Below are 21,368 nucleotides of genomic sequence, written 5' to 3'. Positions count from 1 at the left end.
CCTTCATTTTGTTCTTTACCTTTCAGAATGGACAAATACGGCACTCGTGAGGATAAAATGTACACTTAAACTATTAGCAAACTCTATCTAATGTCAACAAAAGCAGTATTTTGGATTTGTTCTGTAGGCCTATTTTATATTTAACATCTTTATATTTACCATTATAAGCACCACGATTTGTAATGAACTATGGTAGTGTCTTATTCACACAACCCAAAATCATCCTCAACAACCTTACATTTCTTCAATAGTCCGATCTTTTTTAATACTTGATTATCTCTTTATGCCGTCTAAAAATGAACTTAAACTCTAAAATGAATGTCTAAATAGCCACAGGTAGAGAAGATAGAAATTAACCCACTATACCAGTAACTCATATGACGCTCTTTCATTTAAATTTCAATACACATTGATCATTTATCTTTTTCACTTTCTTTATTTATTTAGAATCAGTTGTTTGTGCTTACAACTTAAATATGGCTGTTACTGTTGTCTTCACCATTGTGGATCATTTCGGAGACAATCTGAAAGAAAAATACAATATTGAATGATATAACAGATATAATTAGTTGCGTAGAAAAAGCAAACAATCTTAGAACTTAATCATTTCAGTGTTCCAAGTAATGAACAGAATTATTTTCAACCTTGAAATCGACGATACTTTTGATCGATTTAAAAAGCAACTTCCAGTTCACCGTGTTCCCACATTTAGAACGCACAATTTGCAACAAAAGAAATTACACAAAATAAAGTTTTCTATCCACGCACCTAGCCTTTGAAAGCTTTAACACATTTATTGCACTGTACCCTTGCAAATAGATGCCAGAAATATTAACTGGCTCTCTGCAGGTAGTTTGTATATCAGCCACCACCGGGTGAAGATTATTTTACATTTCTTTTGATTACAGTTGGTTCCAAATTTATACGTATGTTCACATATCAATATACGAGAATGTATGTGTAATTTGGAAGAAGTCACTTTGAATCAATTTTATTTGGTATACACAAACATGAAAGTTTTGCTGACTTCCAGCATATTATTCCTCCCCACCAACGATCTTGTCCTAAAATCCACCCCACCAAATTCTTCCGGGGGGGGAGAGTTTTTGTTTTAACGAAAAACATAAACAATTGGTTTGGTATTCGAATATGCTTGACTGGAATAATATCGAAAATCTACATAAATAACTGACAACAAAGAGCCTCCTCATAGGACACTGAACCCAGCATTTCGAACAGAGAAATTATACCGAATTGTTATTTCTTCTCCACTTCTCATCGCCTTTCATCAGTAACCACGAAGTATATAAATATATTAATAAAACATGTAATAGCATTTATATGTTAATTTTATACAGGAAGCTACTATCTTCTTAATGTCTAATTTTTGTCCCTCCTCACTGTTCATAGCATCAGTAGTACATTAAAATCATCAATTTGCAATTACATTTTGAATGAAAGACAGTCGATATAATATATTGTTGTAACGACCCTGCGTGGTCGCCACATTATTTACAATATTTTGTTAACAAGGTTTGGTTAAATAATGCATGATAAATCTCTTTGTTCTTGTGCATAGATTCTAAATTCTTTACTGTAACGTGTTTGGTTTAGCACACAAGTGTTAAGATTGTATTACCACGTGCGTTTACGTTAGTGGTTTTTACAATGATAAACATGATAATTCATAACGCATGAGTTGCCACTCTTAATTTGAAGGGAGTTTGCAACGCTGAAGTCGGCTTAGTTCCAATCTTCTCCACCATCCTCAGTGCTGCCACTAGACAGTATAAAAACGATGTAACTAGGCTCAGACCTCATTCCCAGCCTCGGACCGGTTGAGACAGGATGTCTCGCTCGTCGCACTCTTCGATGCCCGATTCAAGGGCGAAACGCCGCAGGGAATCGCAGTCCTGGGATGAAGCCCCGCAAGCACGAAGTTCGACAACCCCATACGGTTAACAACGAATTGAGAAAGTTCCGTTTGCACCGAAAAACATATTCGGCCAATTTTTGTCAATACTTCTCAACACTCTGCTATTGCAGAGTTGTTGAAAAAGGAGACAACCACACCGCCCACGTTCGTCTGTTCAAGGAATCAACTAAAAATACACTGCCAGTCAGTCTCCGACTTCAACAAGGTTTGGCATCGTCTGCAGTCCTGGACGGAAGGTCGCCCTGCCGCCATGGCTGTAGTATCAGCAGCAAAGTGCTTCCGCAAGGTAGTGTTCCCAAAAAAAACATAATTTCTACTCACTACTACAATTACAAAACATTTACAAACATAAAACGTAAAGCAGATCAGATGGCAGTTAGTAGCTCCCGGAAGAGTTGTAGCCTGGCATCTGGATCCTTAGTTCGGTGAAGAGCTAGAAGTCCCTCGACCAATATCCGTAGTGGCTGGAGAAGAACGGGGTCCAGCAATGTATGTAACAACCGTCGTAGGATTTCTAGGTTGTCTGCTCTCTGCCGTGACGGTCTTGGAGTGGAGACTTGTGATTGGCTGGAAGAAGATGCGGCCTACGTGCGAATGGTATCTGGCTTCTGATGTTGTTGGATGCTCGTCGGCTCTGAAATCGGAGGTAGTTGAATGGAACTTGACGGCGACATCGATTTGATTTGATTTGATTTAGTTTATTTTACTTCGCGTTTTGTGCCTCTTGGCTAATTTGCGAAGATGGGGATGAGTGATGAAATGATGAAATTGATGAATGGACATTCACAAACAACCAAGCCCGACCGGGATTCGAACCCGGGACCCTTAACGGCGACATCGATAATGGTTGAATTGGAGCAGTTTGAGTCGATGGAATGCCAGTTTCTTCTTCTCCTTGCTGGTAGGGGTCCTGGTGTTCTGCTTGGAGCCGGAAGCACGGGAAGCCTGTAATAAACGTAAATACACGGGCGTCACGTTCCGTTGGATGTCACTGAACGTGAAATCTACCAAGGTTTACAGGCTCTTGGGTTTGTAATCGACACAGTTCGACGTCTCCCTGAGAGAGACTCCACTCCAAAATCGTCATCCCCGACGGATCGGGGTCTCAAGAAGGGTCCACTCCCATTGGTCGTTGTTACTTTACAACGTGCAGAATTTTCGCGAGAGAGGGTTCGACCCTCCTCGGAAATTTATCATCTCGTCAAACTATCTGGATTCAAAATCCAGGTGGAAAAATTACGGCCACATAAATTACTGCAATGCCATCGTTATCAGAACTTTGGCCACGGACAGAGATTTTGCTATTTGTCACCTAGATGTGTCAAATGTGCAAGGGGGCACACCATTGCAGATTGCCCAACAACTTCAAGGAACTTCCCAGCTAAGTGTATTAACTGTGCTGGGGCACATACAGCAAATTAAAAAGGTTGTCCCGTGTATTTACGTTTATTACAGGCTTCCCGTGCTTCCGGCTCCAAGCAGAACACCAGGGCCCCTACCAGCAAGGAGAAGAAGAAACTGGCATTCCATCGACTCAAACTGCTCCAATTCAACCATTATCGATGTCGCCGTCAAGTTCCATTCAACTACCTCCGATTTCAGAGCCGACGAGCATCCAACAACATCAGAAGTCAGATACCATTCGCACGTTGGCCGCATCTTCTTCCAGCCAATCACAAGTCTCCACTCCAAGACCGTCACGGCAGAGAGCAGACAACCTAGAAATCCTACGACGGTTGTTACATACATTGCTGGACCCCGTTCTTCTCCAGCCACTACGGATATTGGTCGAGGGACTTCAAGCTCTTCACCGAACTAAGGATCCAGATGCCAGGCTACAACTCTTCCGGGAGCTACTAACTGCCATCTGATCTGCTTTACGTTTTATGTTTGTAAATGTTTTGTAATTGTAGTAGTGAGTAGAAATTATGGTTTTTTTGGGAACATTGTCTATTGTACTAGCGCGACAGTTGCGTCAGTCACAATGTACTCATGATGTATGAAAGCAAACATTGTAACAGTAATGTGAGTTATTCCCGACTCCAGTTAATGTTCAATAAACAATATGCTGGGATAGGTAAATCCTGACTGCAAACAAAAAAAAAACAAAAAAAAACTCAGACCTCAGCCGACTGCCAGATGCCGACTCCGAAATACCTGGTTCCCAGATCTAATCTGGATGCCTTCCCGGTCAGGTTCAAATAGCCTAGCAACTACGAGGAATGATCGGAAAAAAAGGTTACAAAGCATATAACTTTTGTTTTATTCACTGTAACGTAACGAAAATTTATGTGTAAATTAATAACATCTTTGTCTTGTTGCGGGTTTGAGGACTTCGGATTCTGACCATGTATACCCGAGAAGCGGACATTTAAAATGGTGACTAGTCTAGAAAATTGGTCAAGAGTAGAAGTGAGGGCAGTGGTGCGGTTCCTGTGGGCCAAAAACACTACACCTGCTGACATTCATAGGCAGATTGTGGAGGTGTATGGGGAGGGAACAATTTCAAGGCAACGTGTAGCGACGTGGTGTCGTGCCTTCAAAGAAGGACGGACTAGTATTGTTAATGACAACCCTGGACACAGCGGTAGACCCAGTACCTCAACCACTGACGTGAACTGTGCTCTTGTGGATGAGTGTATTCGTGAGGACAGAAGAATAACATTACGCTCAATATTAGCTTAGGTGGGACTACCATTTGGTTGGCTGGCCACTATTATCTGACATGTGATGATGTCAAAAGAGCTGCCTCACGGTGGCTACGAGAACTTGACGCGGATTTCTGTTCAACCGGTATGGAAAACCTCATCTACCGTTGTGACAAGTGCTTGAACGAAAAAGGTGATTATATCGAAGACTAGTGTTGAGTGCCCTCCATCATCAGGTGTGTTGATCTTCCAGCTATGTCTAATACATACGCCATAATAGCCTTTGTAACATTTTTTTTTGGATCATCCCTCGTAGAAGCCAGGAGAAAAAGAAGAGAAGCAGATAACATACCTACCAGGTCTTCCCAATACGAGCTTGAACGGTTTTTCTTAGGTCGTGGAGGCCTAGTCCCAAGTCTCCTGTGTGCTCCGAGACCTATCCTTTGTACCTCGCCGTCTCTTGCTACTTCCTGGACATATCGACGGACCTGTCCGTTCCCTTGTAGTAGTCCGAGTGACCTTGCGGCGTCCTTTGTTCCCAACACCTTTGCGATTGCGTGGGCCGTCAATTGCTCACGCCCGTCCCACGTAATTGACTGGGGCGCTTTCGCACGTTGTCCCCAGTTGGCGGGGCACGTGACTACTACAAGGGCGGCTATTGGCTACACGCACAAATTGATGCCCCTAAATTAAATAAGGTCCCTAATACCCCCCAGGCAACTCACTGCGAGGAACAAATGAATGGTTCCTGATCTCCCTTATATTCTAGACCTTCAGAGCAGTAATGATATCTGGTGGAAGTGTGCTAAACAGGTAATTAACAGGTGTGAGTAAAGATTAATAAAGTTTTACTGGTTGACTTTTTACTTTCTTTTCTAAACCCTGCAAGCCCTGAGAAACTTTGAGTACATGTCTACGGCTGGTTACAAGCTAGCGTATATGGGTATACTTTTGCATCGCCTACTAATGTAGTGTGTAGCGTGCAGTGTGTAGCACGCAGGCAGGAACGTTACATTGTATATTTTATAACATAATTTGATTATTTATTAATTTACATATTTAATGACATTATATATATATATATATATGTATATATATATATTATATATATATATATATATATATATATATACAGGGTGTCATTTTAATGGCGCCCACGGACCACAGATTCGCATAGAGGACATGAAAGCAAACAACTTTTCTGAGTAACATTTTTCTCGTTGGTGCATCATTTCGGCGCTACAGCCGTTCAAAAAAGACCGTTTTACCGCCTGGATGCTGGCAACCCAACACAACATTTGATCGTATCTGTGATGTCATTTCCTGCGGCGAAACAGCGCACGGCAGGGTTGCAAGGAACACACAAACTTTGTGAAAATTGACAAACTACCAACCAGATGATCAAGTGTAAAACAAAGCGAGAAACGCGTCCAGTAGACCGAACATCATAGCTTACGAGCCAGAAGATTAGAAGTCATCTCAGGGAAAGTGGGAGTGAACCAACGATATGACAAATGTTAAAAACGTATTCAAAATGAAGTGTCAATATCGGATTTTGTCTCAGCCTACATGCCAAATATCAACAACAATACATTTTATTGGACTTACAGCTTACATGTGGCTGTTTACGCCCAGCTACATGTCAAAAATTTGCAAATCTCGTTGCAAGGTTGATATCTACAGGTTTGTGTCCAGATGCCTTGTGGTACTTTTGTGCTAATAACGGAAGTATCCGAGGTTCACGGTGTTACATTACGACTAAAACACGTACAACCACAGTAACAATGTAATGGTGAATGAGTAGCGATTATTCTGCCGTTTCACAGTTGCAACTATTACATGTGTATCCGGTGCACTGATAAAGTCAGTCGTCGGATAGCTTGTATTACTACTACTTATATCCCTGTTTTTCAACCATTTTTGTTTCTTGCCTCATAATGCCCTGAATATACATTATATTATGTGTTGCTTACCTTTGGAATTTTGAGTTCTTTCATTTCTATTTTGTCATCTATTCAGTGTGTCACAGACAACTAGTATCAGAAGGACGAAGTGGATAGACTAAATTGTAGATGCCAACTTGGTAACTAGATTTGCAAATATTTGACATGTAAGCTGAGACAAAATTCGATATGACCACTTCCACTTGAATTCTATTTTCTTTCTACTATTTTTCGTATCGTTTGTTTACTTCCTGATAGGTTAAAGAACGTGTTTTCTCGTTTTCTTTTACGGTACATAATGTGGCTGATTGTAGCTGTCATTTTTCACAGAATATGAGTGTTCCTGGCAACCCTGGAACGCATCGCTTCACGACGGGATATAACGTCACAAATGCAATCAAATGTTGTGTTGGGTTGCCAGCATCCAGGCGGTAAAACAGTCTTTTTTGAACGGCTGTAGCGCCGAAATGATGCACCAACGAGAAAAATGTTACTGAGAAAAGTTGTTTGTTTTGATGTCCTCTATACGTTTCCATGGTCCGGCGCCATTATATATATATATATATATATATATATATATATATATATATATACACACATATACACATACATACATACATACATACATATATAGTGTTTATGTGTGTGTGTGTGTCTGTCTGCTCGTACACCAACCAATCTGCAGTGGTTTCGCACGCTGGATGTACTAATATTCATTGAAGGTAAGAATGAACATAATTTTAAGAGAGAGAGAGATTTCTATATGCATTTGACTATATGTAATAGTAATTCTGCACGATAAAATAATTAAAATCACTTCTGAGGCAGCTATAACTGACTTATTTGTAAAGATGAGTAACTTAATTGGAACCAAAATGATTTTAACTGCTAAGGAACTGTAACAGTTGTTGCTTTTATGTGCATCAACCTTTGCAATGAATTCCCTGAAGCCAAGTGAATTTGCGCATGTGAAAAGTTCCGAAATTAAAAATATTTTAAAGAGACTGGGCTTACGTCCTAGGAGACAAAATGTGTTGCCACAGCTAAGGTGTAACTTTAGTAAGGCTATATCTTGTACTTTCTTACCAGACTGGGACGGCACATACTTTCCCCGGATCCCCAAAACGTGGAATACACATTCCACTGCAACATTCCCAGTCACTGGTACACTGAAAATACAAAAAAAAAAAAAATCCATTAATGATTAAGAACATACAAAGTTTTTATTGTACACTGAAATTATAAGTAATGAAAACAACAAAAAGGAACGTAGAAATTAAAAATACATTGTAGATGGTATGACCAGTATTTATAATAAAAATATATACACTGATGTATACATCAAAATTAATGTTGCCATTATAGGATGGAGGGGAACACGTGTACTCATATCACACTAGCCATTTATAGTTAATAAGATGTAATTATATTTAGTGAGAATACTTTATATACAAAGATTTTGTTATGTTATGTGCACGTTGCAATAGTCGGCCGAGCTCTGGATATAATGGTTCATATCACAAAAGCATATTCGACATAGTAACACCTGAAATTACGTAAAATTATCTGCAATGGTGCACTGCTTTCATGTGTCAATCAAACGCAATGGTAGTCACGGGATCCGGGGTTCGATACCCGGTGGAGGCCCATAGTGGTTCGGATTCCACATTAAACTGTAGGTCCAGTCCCGATTAGGCTTTATGTGCATAAAGTGGACTTAAGAACACAATTTAATCAATTAATGAACCATTTCCTACAGTTGGAATATAACTATTTTGTAAACCGATTGTGATCGGTGCTGCCCTGTGATCAGTGGCGTACCCATGATTTTCATAAATGGTGGAGGGGAATGACGATGGAATTCGCCTTGTAATCAAGGGACACCGGGTTCTATACCCGATGGAAACATATTTCACGGTGGTTCCGAACCCACATTCAACTGTAGGCCCTGTCCCGGTTAGCCTGTGCGTGCATAAAGTAGACTTTAAAAAAATGTAAGAGCAGGATTTGACAATAAATGGAGAGGAGCTTATGTACTCTTCTTTCAGCAAACAATTATATATTTTGCCATGTTCTCCTGCATTCAAGTTGTTCATGGACAATTGGGTCAAAAAAGGAGGATTATAACACTCAGATGCTATAACTTAGACATGGACAATTTCAGGCCATAACTATATAGCTCGAAAAGTCCACCAGCTCTCTCTCATTAACATAGGGTGTTCTAAAAGACTAACTAACTAATGCTCTAGCCATCTTAAACCCGAAGGTGTATGGCTCCAGCAATACAAGCCTTCCATTTGTCCCTATCTGAAGCAAGATCTGTCCACTGTTTTCCATCCCTATCAATTCATTTTAGGTCCAACTCAAAGTTATCTCTCCATCTTTGTCTTGGCCTTCTTATAGGTCTCTTATCATCAGGTTTGCCTGTAACTCTTCTTTCCTCTCCCATTTGTAACGCATGGCCTGCTCATCTAAGTCTTATTGGTTTAATCATTCTAATAATATCTGGAGATGAATACAAATTATGTAGTTTTAAATTATGTAACCTTCTGTGTTATGTACGTGTTTTAGAAGACGCGAAACCGAAATTTTGATGACTTATAACTTGAAAACCGTAAGAGATATTTACACAAAGATATCTGCATTATAAAGCCTCATACAACTAAATATTGTTCAATAAGCAACATTATCAGTTTGCTACGTAAATAAAATTCCATAAATTGATAAATGTTAAAATGCAGCCTTAAAATGTTTCCAGAATGCCACTTTTGAGTGTCACAACCTGCATCGGAACTCGAAGTTATCCGACAGGTGGGCTTCCCTGTCTGTGCTGTTACGCCTATAGCAGCTAGGTAATCTGGTGTTCCTTCACTATCAACGTCAAAAATATTGAGGCCCTCTGTTTTCGTGCTTGTAAATCATCCCTACCGAGATAAAGTTTTCTTGATTTTTCAGTAGAGCATTGTAAAGTTTGTGATCATACATTATCATTGATTGTACTTTGGTTTTCAAGGATATTGAAATGTGTCGAAGCATACAGAAGCTAAAGGGCCGTGCTTTCTGGTGAGTGTGTTTGCATTTTTGCAAATCAGTAATAACGACTTTGTTGGCCGTTGGAAGCAGAGACGCCCATTTGTCTTGTGAGAAAAACAAGTTCCAGTAGAGATATTTTGAGTTACGCCACAGATACATCTTTTTCTCTCGTAACTGGAGATCACACACGGTATGCCATGAAGTGGGGAATAAGTGAGTTACGCCCAAAGTAGTCACAGCATCTTGATTATTAAGAGTACAGAAAGTCTTCCTTTGTATGATAATGTTTCGCGGAAGGTTGGTGATTAAGTGAAACAGGCCGTTCAGATTATAGAGCTTTCTATTTAGACTCAATGCTTACCAAAGAGTTTAAAAATAAAATATAAAGGAAGTAGCGACATGGTAAACTGTTTAATGGTAAATGAAAATAAACATTTGGTAGTATCCGAAAAATAAGAAAAGATATCTAGAATCACATCAAAGAACATTAAATACAAAAATGCATTGCAAAGGCATGAATGTATATATGAGATTTACTTACAGTATGCAGTTAGCTAGTGCTAATATTCCATCGTGGCAAGGATTAAAAAAACCTGACATAATCCGCTAATCTGACTACAGGTAAGATATTGTGACAAAGGGACATCAAATCATCCTATTTGTCCTTTGAAATCTTATGAGTTTCTGAGTGCAATTTACATGGTAGTTGCCAATTGGGTTTAGCTTGCAAGCATTGTTTCGAACTCAAGCATCTGAATGAATCTACCAGATGACTGGTTTTGAAGAAGACTTTGTCCTTATCAGTCTTTTGCACCATCACCTCTCGCATTGCAGTCCAGTCAACAGAATTTCCCTGATCATCATTTCTGATGGATAGTATGCGAAGATCACGTGCAATACTCTTGTAATCCAGGAAGTCAGCATCTGGAGTGTGTGCACGATATACGTATGGAATCTTTCTCCTCGCGGGGCGGAAGACTGGGATTAGTTGTGAAGGTACGTAGAGATCACCAGCATTATCTATGGCTGAACAATGGCACAATGTGCAGAATCTCCTTCGCTCTGCCCGTGATAAGGTTAAAAAAATAACATTGATTTTCTCAATGTTTTGCAAGCTCGATCCTGTGTGCAAAAGCATGGTTACTACAATGCCATTCTTATTTTGTCCAGGGCATCCATCCGCAAATAAAGTTACTTCTTTGATATTATGTGCGGCATTGAGATTTTCGAGGTACATTCTCAAGCAAGTGGTGATTTCACATGATCCTCTTTTTTCTTGTCCTTAATGCCACGTAAAACAGTGACACATCTTAGTTTTGAGGTCGTAAGTAGTAAAGTTGTAGTTTGAAAATCTCCGCTTGTAGAACAACTGGCTATCATTTGTCTTTGGGAAGAGAATAACATGCTGAAGGTCAAATGTCCCCACTGCTTTCTTAGGATTGGTATCGTGTTTTGCTTCCATCTTTTTTTCCCTTACAGAAACTTTTTAAATTGTATGTTTTTTTAAATTGATCTTCCTGTTGTTTCTTTTTCTCAGCATTCCCTTGTCTGTAATTTTCACAAACTTTACACCGGTATTTCTTAGGATTATAAAACGAAATATTCTGAGCTTTCAGGACGTCACAGTACGTTTGTAGCTTGCTGTAATCCCTTTTGGTGCATATTCTTGTGCAAACATGTCATACTTTCTCTGCTTATTCAGTTCTGGATGTAGATGGTACAATTTTTACTTTTGTCGACAACATTGTGATTCAATTCTTGGAAATCGAGCAATGTGTTCCACGATAGCATCTTTTCTTTCCTTATGCTGTGACTGAAGATTTTCTGCCTTACCCCATCTGTTATCTTTATCAACAATTCCTGTGGGCTTCTTTTTAGCTATGGCTGTTTGCAGACTTTTTTCTGATATGCCAAGAGTGTTAAGGAACAAAGTTTTACACACAGAAATTGCTTGTCCGTTTTTGGGCAACGAGTAGTGGTACGACTCAGATCTCCTTGAATCATGATCTTTCACAGTTGTTTGTTTTATTGCAGCTAATGCCACAAAACGAACTACGTATTCTCTCTGTGACTGCACGCTCTTGGTCCCATAATAACTCTAAAGGATGTCTTCTCTTTCTTCTTCTCATAGTGAAGAACATTTTTTTCCTAAATTTACTGCATGATATTCCATTGCATCTTGGTCTCAAAATATTTCTTGCAGAAATAGTTTTTTTCAGTTGTAGGACTTGCATGTTATTTATCATGAAGTCTATCCTCATGGGCTCTCTTATTATTATTCTCTCTTCTGTTTACTTTACGAGGCAGTGCTCCTTCCTCCCATTCTGATCCTTCCAGAAGATAATCTTCAGGTACTAAAGTACTCGAAGGGTTTTCTGTCTGTTGCTTAGTTTTTTCCTTTTTTCGCACAAGGGTTTACTTTGGCGTATCGTGTGGTCGTTTTCACATGGGCCCATATTTGTAAAATGGTTGTGGCACAATAAAGCAAGGCAAATGTGGCACGAACTAAACACTTCCTTTCGGAAGTTTGATACTTCACAGGTTTGAATGTAAGGAGGATCTGCATCACTTTCATAGATGACTGAATCACTTTTTCACTAGAAACATTTCCATCACCGCTGTTGTCACTCACCCCTAAGTTCTGTTCTCCATCATTACCGTCCTTCATGGTTGCATCTTCAATGTCTACAATGGTTCCAAAATATTATTTTTTCCCCTTCATAACATTGTCACTTTGTGTCCTTTGTGAAATCCTTGTCCATCTACACATTCAAGTTCATCTGTACGTTTTTAGTATGATCATCCCATTCTACTAATACGTTATTACGATATCTCATTGAGACCGTATAGTCGCATCTGTTAAGTTTTGCGATACGACACTACGACATTTTGTAGATGTCACCAAGAGGAAAGCCCCGGTGGACTTATCTCAATTTACCTCTTTCTTAGATACGCCCCTTTGTCTCGGTTTAAATTGTACTCCGGGGGAAAAAAATATATATATACGAGGGTGGTTTGAAAAGTTCTCGGAATCACCACCAGATGTCAGTGCTAGGCCATCCTTTATTAATAAACACGTGGCGCGTCAGTGTTCTGGGTAGAGATCTGTGGTGCGGACGTCACTTTGTAGTTGTTCCCGTGCAGTGCTTTGTGAAGATGGAAAAAATCGAGATTCGAGCGGTGATTAAGTACTTCGTAAAGAAAGGTATGAAAGCAAAGGAAATTCATGCCGATTTTCTGAACACACTGCGGACTCTGCTCCTTCATATTCAACTGTTGCAAAGTGGACAAACGAGTTTAAATTTAGTCGGGACAGCTTAGAAGATGATCCACGTAGTGGTCGCCCAAAATGTGCTACTACCCCAGAAATTATTGAAAAAGTGCATAAATTGGTCATGGAGGATCGCCGACTGAAAGTGCGTGAAATTGCTGAAGCTATAGGAATGTCATCCGAACGGGCGTATCACATTTTAACAGTTGAATTGGATATGAGAAAATTATCTGCAAGATGGGTGCCGCGACTTTTAACACAGGACTATAAACGCATCAGAGTGGACATTTCCGAACAATGTTTGACTCGTTTTAAGAGAAACCAAACAGATTTTTTGCGCCGGTTTGTGACGACAGATGAAACGTGGGTCCACTACTATACCCCAGAGACAAAACAACAGTCAAAGCAGTGGAAACATGTTGATTCACCACCACCAAAGAAAGCAAAGGCAATACGGTCGGCCGGAAAGGTAATGGCGTCAGTGTTTTGGGATGCGCAAGGGATTCTGTTGATCGGTTATCTTCCCACTGGTCAAACAATTACGGGACAATACTACGCTAATCTCCTCGACCAACTAAAGCATAAGATACGGGAAAAGATGCCAGGTTTGGCAAGAAAGAAAATCATCTTGCATCAGGACAATGCGCACCCTCACACAAGTGTCGTTGCCATGGCAAAAATTCATGAACTTGGTTACGAATTGTTGCCACATCCGCCTTATTCGCCTGATTTGGCTCCCTCAGACTTCCATCTTTTCCCCAAACTCAAAAGTTTCCTCGGTGGACGGAGATTCTCTTCAAAGGAAGAACTAATATCCGAAGTTGACACGTATTTCACAGGCCTGGAGGAATCTAATTTTCGAGATGGGATCAAGGCATTAGAACATCGCTGGACCAAGTGCATTGTGTACAGGGAGACTACATTGAAAAACAAAAAAAAAATCACTGTTGTAAGTCGTTTCTTTCTATTCCATTCCGAGAACTTTTCAAACCAACCTCGTATATACCTCATTAGTAGCTTACAGTTAAAGTCAGTGCCATCTGGGCGATAATATTTAGAACTAGTTTACATATGTTTCAGAATTATTCATAAATTAATATTCTTATATTCATAAAACTTATGCATATCCCGAGAAAGCCCAATGTCACCTGTAGGTGACAGCTTTTTAATATTTTTTTTTATTGTATGCTGTGGCCGGGCATATATTTCTTCTATGTCAAACTGTTCATTCTCTTTTCTCAACTGAATTGTTGCACTTTTGAACTGAGGGACATCTTGTGGAACGTTCTGGAACTATTGAAGTAAAGATGGCTGCCCTTAGGAAGGACGACACATCACCTGCTCCTGCAGAAGGACATTCAAAAACATCAAAATGGTAAGATGATTAGAAGTTTATTACTTTTACTTACTCTTAAAGGTTTAAGGTTTATGTCTGGTAAATATAAATTTTCTCCCTGAACAATAAGTTGGTGTAATTGTTGATTAAATTTGTAGTGCCACCTGTAGGTGACATTGGACTTTGGAAGTCTTAAATGTATAAAGAACTAGGATATAATTGCATTTTAGCGTTAATTTTAATAATTATACTTGTAGTAATAATATAATTACAATATAATATTGTAACAATGATGTAAAAATAATAATTATAATAAAATATAATTTTAATAATTTTAGTCGTCCAGTGAGTAATGATTTATAATTATTGTAAAAACAAGAATAGAAACATTGAGACTTGAAAAATAAACACAAAGAAAATGCTTTCCTCATCAATAACAATGATAAATCTTGGGGGCAAAACAATGCTATAGTATCTTATTCTGATATACACTGTAATGTTGTGGCATGTGTATTACAGTCTAGTACTAATAAAACAATAATACAAATTTTTGAACTTGGAATCTACTATCATTTCAGGTTGAATTTGGATGAAGCTTTACAACTTATTGAAGAAAATGATGATGACATTGATGAGGTTCTTTTCCCACCTGATGATGATGGATTCACCGATGAAGACAGTGGGGATGAGAATTGCACAGATGTCAAGCAATGCTCCTCGCCGAGGCGGAAGTTGTTACAAGAAGTTATTATGATTCACAAGAGACCGCAACAATTAAAGAGACAACAATTGATGCTAGTGGAATCGGGAGGGCATGTTCATGGGTGGCGTCGATTGTTTCGACCAGAACATTCACTCCTTGAGGGTCAGTTTCAGGGGTAAAAAGTGGTGGTTCTCCTTGTTTGCCTTTGGAATAGATGCAGCATGCCACAATGCGTGGTTGATTTTCAAGAAAGTGAATGGCAAAAATGTGACATATTGTGATTTCCAATGATCACTGGTGGAATCATACTGCAGTTTACATGGAAACCCTCCTACAGAAGTCCCCAAATTGGTTCTGTGTCCTTGCGTGTACCAAATGAAGTCAGACAAAACATCAACATTGCAGAACATGTACAGATAGAGTGGTCTCAAAGAAGATGTGAACACTGCCACAAGAGGACACGGATAATATGTATGAGGTGCGGTGTAGCATTACACATACACTGTTGGTACGAATTTCATGCATGAACAGGAAAAAGTGTAAAGTGTTATGTCAAGTTCTGACATTGTTAATATCATCTGTGTTACATAAAAATGAAAAGGGACTTATAAAACAGAGATGTTCCATGGTATAAGTTTCACGTTATGTTCATTTTGGTACCTTGAATGCCCAATGTCACCTACAGGTGACACCCCTGTATTTTCGAGCAGGATAATAAAATCTTTATTTTTTCTTCATTTTATTCCATTTTGATGCAAAATCAATAAACCCTGTTAATATGATCACAAAACTCACAGAAATAAAGTCATGGGTTTTCTCGGGATATGCATGTAAAAAAATAATTTAGTTCTAAGTATATGTTCATTCGTTCTAAATATATGTAAATCAGTTCTAAGAATATGTTCATTCTTTCTAAATATATGTAAATTTCTTCTAAATATATGTAAATTCGTTGTAAATATATGTAAATTAGTTCCAAATATATGTAAATTAGTTCTAATGGCACAAACATCCGTTAAGTGTTTGTTATATAAGCTACTCTCATGTTTCTTCTAATAAGTGTCATCTGAAAATTATTCTTAATGGCATTTTCTTAATGTAACAAAAAATTCACTAAAAAGGGTAGTTTATCTTCCATTTTGCAAGAAAGGGAAACTGAACACCATACAGTTCATAATTAACTGCGGATAAAATATTGTGATTTTTTATGCTTGAAGAAGGATAGTTTTTGCACCTCTGCCGAAAACATCAAACATTCCCTAGTGCAATCTTAAAATGCATGATTGCAAATCCAGTGAAATTGTAAAATGCCGTTTGTGTAACACATTTGATCCAAGTCTAGAAGTTTGTGTATCCTAAATATGACTACAGATATTAATAATTGTTTACCGCTCATAATAAGGCAAACGCGCGGATGACGTATGGCGAGATATGACCAATCTATACTCGACGGACTACAAGTGACTTCCACAGCGTTGCCGCCTCGCTACACGGTCCATTGTTCCAATTCAAAGCATTCCGGCAGTTTAAAATAATGAATAAGAAATTTGTCATATAATGAATGAAAGTCATTTTCTTCTATATGTAGTTTTTGTTACATTTTCTAGATTTTATCGAATCTTCACACTAAAGTCATCTTCTCCGTATAATTCTACGTTGTTCATTTAAACAAAGTAAGAACACGATTTGATGAAGTCAATGAAAGATCTTACCAAATATTCGATCCCGTGACTTCTGGTTTCGCAGTCTCCTCTGTATAAAAACAATAACGTGTCTGCGATATACAGCAACTTCTTAAAAAAGAAAAATGGGAAAGGAAAGTGAACGTAAAAGTTCTGAGTTCAGGCAACAATTAATGGCAGGAACACAGGAGTGATAAATACAATTTTGCATTAGTCAATTACAGCATCTTACAATAATGCTTCCCTGTGCGCAACAATTTCCTTAGTGACCAAAACTTTCGGCTCACCTTCCGTGTCAATGCTACTGGCTAGGCCCAGAGTTTAACGACATGGCGGCGGCGTGTGGCAAAAATGTACACTTGCCCGTATCAACGAGATAGAAAACGCGCTCTGTTTGTTGTTTTAAATTCGTACAATTTGAAACTATAAGATATGGACAGGACATTTAATTATTATTCGACGCTCGTTATTTGAATATGCATTGCATCGCCATTGGGATGACCATTACTGAGATTGCAATATTGTTATTAAGCATTAATAGCGGTCGTTCCACAGATGATAGCAACATTATATAAAACTAAGATATTTCAACACAAGCAAGCTTCAATCAAAATAAATTTCATATTCTTACGACCGGTTTCCAACAAGCTACACACAATTGAATTTGACTTGTACAACAAACACGAAAAAAATTACACTATTACCGACAATCTTGTCTGAAGATAAAACAAACAGAGTTGAAAATTACTTTGTCTTGCTTTAGGGTGAAAGCAGATACTTCTGGCTTTGTAATTAGGTATATTTGACTTTTTCCTTCTTGGAGTACAATATTTCACTAGGATGTAAACAAAGGACTCAATATTTTTGACGGGGATGGTGTGTCGTCGAAACAGCTCGTTTTTACTTGCTCAAGTAGTCGGATCATCCATTTTAAATATTTATCTCGTTTGTAAAATACATAAAGGCACGCGTTTCCTTAATGTTTGTGTCAATAAGGGTGTATGCTACGTGTTTCCTGGAATCTTTCTTGATTTAGTGGTTGTTATTAAATTTGATGTGTTTTACTACGCTAGTGGTGGGTTGGGATTTTTTGCCATTTGAGAAGTGCTGTTGATTTTTGTTTTTCATTTAGAGATCGGATAGATCTTTCAATGTAATCAGCTTTGCACTGACACTATACATAATACACCTTCAGGCTACCCAGTGCTAAGTTTGCTAGTTATTTTGGAATTTGAGGTGGAGAGCTTTTGTGATATTGAAGGGAGAGGCGGTTCAAGCTGCCATTCTTGAGTCCAATTTCTGCGATGGTGAATATTTATTTTAGAAGTTGTTCTTTTTTATATTATAATAATAATATATAGCGGAAGTCTTGTCTAAAGGAATTTAGCAATACGTTGACTTTTAGTTTTTGTTTTGATAAAGCATGAATGTATTGGTTTCCTGCATCTACTTTTCTGTGTACTGTGATGACAAATCTGTTGTTTCATCTCTTAATGGTAAGGTCTATTAAGTTTTTGGCATCTTTCTCTTTATTTTCCACGGAAAACTTTAGATTTGGGTGGATGTTTTTGAGTTTATTCAATAAGAAGTCCAAATTTTTCTGTTTCTTGAAGATAACTATGGTGTCATCAGCGTATCTACCATATTTGATGAGCTGGACTTCGTGATTGTGCAGGATGTAGGTTTCAGCCAGATGCATCACTATGTTTGAAATAGGTACTGGTAGAAATTTCCTCACAACCAAGCCTTCTGTTTAGAGGTAGAAATCTTTATCAAACATGAGTTAGGTGCAGATAAGGCAGATTTCAAGTAGAACTAATTGATGTATTTGAAATCAAGTACAAGTTTGATGGTTTCTGCTATTTCTAATGCTGGTACTCTCTACATTGTCATCCATCTCTCAACTGAAGTGATACCTTTACAAATACAATATTGATATTCAAATATTTGGGCCGAAGATTACATTGCAAGTGATAAGTTTATGGTGAAAGAATTACACAAAAAGATATAATTCTAGATCACAATTCTAGAGATTAATGAAAAATAATGTGGGCCAAACTTGAGAACAACAATATGAACGAAATCACAATAATACAAAATTGATTCACCTGGGTCAATCTATATGAAATCATACCAGCTGGTTGCTTGACCATTTTTAAAAAAGTTTATTTTTTGAGTGGTGTGAGCCTCATATATTGACAGTTCAGAACCACTCTTATTTTATTTTTACTATCACCGATTTGAAGATGGCGGGCATTTTTTATCATGGCGCGCGTCATTTTCTCCATTCGTAAGCATCAGCGGCAACTTTTTTTTCTCAGCTCTGGTAAGTCCTACGACAATGAGACAAAATCTGTGATGTTAAGCACATTATAGGCTACAATTATATTTCTGTGTAATTTTCTAAATATTATTCCTTCATAATAAATTTTAAGGTTGAAATTGTGTATTTTAATCGCTCAAAATGACATTTTCGGACATTTTTTTGAGGGGGAAGGCAGTTTACTTGACACTTGAATTTTTTTGCGCAAGTACCTGTGTACCAATAGAGTACGTCAAAATTATTTGAAGCTTGAGACTTTAATATTTGTTTTTCTACAGGGTCATAAACATGTACTTTTTGTTAAAAAATTCCAAGTTTAGGGTTAAATATCTCTGGTGGGCAGTTGTTTAAAAATCTGAAATTTGTACACAATACAGTACTTCAGGATAAGTAACTTCAGTAAAAATTTTGAGTTTGAGATTTAATTGGTTTAGGAAATACAAAACTCGTGAAAACTTTAACATTTTGCATTAAATATGGCATGCCTAATTTCATTTCTTATTAATATTTTGTGTTAAAATTCTACAAACTGTTATTTGGAATGTCAATGAACAACATTACAATCCTGAAATGGATCTACAATAAAGTATATATACGAGGGCGTGCTGAAAAGTAACGCTTCCTATGTTTTTATTTTCTTTGTTACCTTGTAAACGCATTTTGGATTTTGAGCAACCATACATTGCACTTATAAGACTTTCCCGCTTCTCAATTGAAGGTTTCAAACTTCTATCGCCAGGGGGTGCTGTACCATTGCGAGGAAAATGGCAGCATGTAACCATGCAATGTCGGTGAAGTACCTGAAGTAGCGTGCAGTGATAAGAGTTTCTAAACGCAGAAAATGTGCTAGAAATTGACATTCATCTGAGACTGAGGGCACTTTATGGGGATGAATGTGTAGACATCAGTACTGTGCAATCGTGGGCTGTTCATGCTCGTAAAGATAACCCCAGCTGAACACGATTCCGATAACCTCCATCAGTTGCATTTCGCGGCCTTTCATTCCATTCTCTCACATAGCTGAGATTTCTTCAGCTATGCGCAAAAAAAATCAAGTGTCAAGTAAACTGCCTTCCCCCTCAAAAAAATGTCCAAAAATGTCATTTTGAGCGATTAAAATACACAATTTCAACCTTAAAATTTATTATGAAGGAATAATATTTAGAAAATTACACAGAAATATAATTGTAGCCTATAATGTGCTTAACATCACAGATTTTGTCTCATTGTCGTAGGACTTACCAGAGCTGAGAAAAAAAGTTGCCGCTGATGCTTACGAATGGAGAAAATGGCGCGCGCCATGATAAAAAAATACCCGCCATCTTCAAATCGGTGATAGCAAAAATAAAATAAGAGTGGTTCTGAACTGTCAATATATGAGGCTCACACCACTCAAAAAATAAACTTTTTAAAAAATGGTTAAGCAACCAGCTGGTATGATTTCATATGGATTGACCCACCTGCATACGCAGATCAACATTGTTGTAGTGGATTTATTAAAAAAGTGTATATTTTTCGTCAATATTTGAACGATCATCATAAAATGATATAAAATGATATATCCGTTGTTTCAAATTAATATTATATTTGTGCCATTGATCTTTATAATATACTTACAGAGCCAGCTATCTTACAGCTACCTCCAATTTTCACGTTGAAGAACATCAAAATGGCAACCAAAAGCAAGAATTTGAAGAAATGTCCAGAGAAACCAACGGCGCTCATTCTTTCTGCTGGTTGGATGGTGGTGCAAACTTTATAGAGTACCTATAATCATATTATTGAATTTTAACGTTACTGTAAGAATTTACTTTTCACTACAAATGTAACATAATCATAATTTCCGACATGTAATATAGTGTTCTTTTATGTGAAGCAAACATAGATAAATTACTAACTTTCTGGAAGATATCCCTTCAAGTTCCTTACAGCCTTTATACAAAATTTAAATATATTATTGAAGTTAATGTTCGTAAGTAAAACGTTGTAGTGATTAAATTTCACTATGTAACAGCAACAGCTTCTCTGGAGATGTAACATGTTTTACTTTGATAAAAAACAAATATCGATAAATGACTACGTGTTTGGAAGATAACACCTTTTGTTTGTGATTTTTGAATGCTCTTGTATTTTTTAGTTTGCTAATTTTCCATTAGAAAAAAAATTAAGATTTTTATACGAACGGATAATTAAAAATAGCAATTTTCATATTTATCCAAATATATGCTATTGGTATTTAAATTTATAATAAATGACACGAATGTGGTACACTGACTTATAGACTATATATTAATAAAGAATTGGGTCTAACATACCCAGTGTTGTACTACTCATTTTCTCCTAGAGTTTAGAATTAAACTTTTGAACATATTAAAAATAATATTTTGCGTTTTTCACTTACGTAAATAACTTTAAACTAATATGAAAGAATATTGGACATATTTTCTAACATTCTATCTTTGTTGACTAACTTTCTTGATACGTACAACTTCC

At 37.6% G+C, this 21,368-nt stretch overlaps 1 long non-coding RNA gene across 1 annotated transcript; it reads right to left on the bottom strand.

Annotated features, from left to right (window-relative positions):
* Positions 1-426: 426 nt before the first annotated feature.
* On the bottom strand, positions 427-20,637 carry LOC146003081 (uncharacterized). Its single transcript, XR_014443778.1, has 3 exons — positions 20,493-20,637; positions 7,614-7,696; positions 427-524 (listed from the first exon to the last, which is right to left on the bottom strand). It is a non-coding gene; the product is annotated as an uncharacterized LOC146003081 (long non-coding RNA).
* Between the last annotated feature and the right edge of the window lie 731 nt (positions 20,638-21,368).

The sequence above is a fragment of the Lepisma saccharinum genome, chromosome 19 (assembly GCF_977018435.1).
Source record: "Lepisma saccharinum chromosome 19, izLepSacc3.1, whole genome shotgun sequence".
NCBI lineage: Eukaryota > Metazoa > Arthropoda > Insecta > Zygentoma > Lepismatidae > Lepisma > Lepisma saccharinum.
This window is presented reverse-complemented; position numbering and strand designations above follow the sequence as displayed.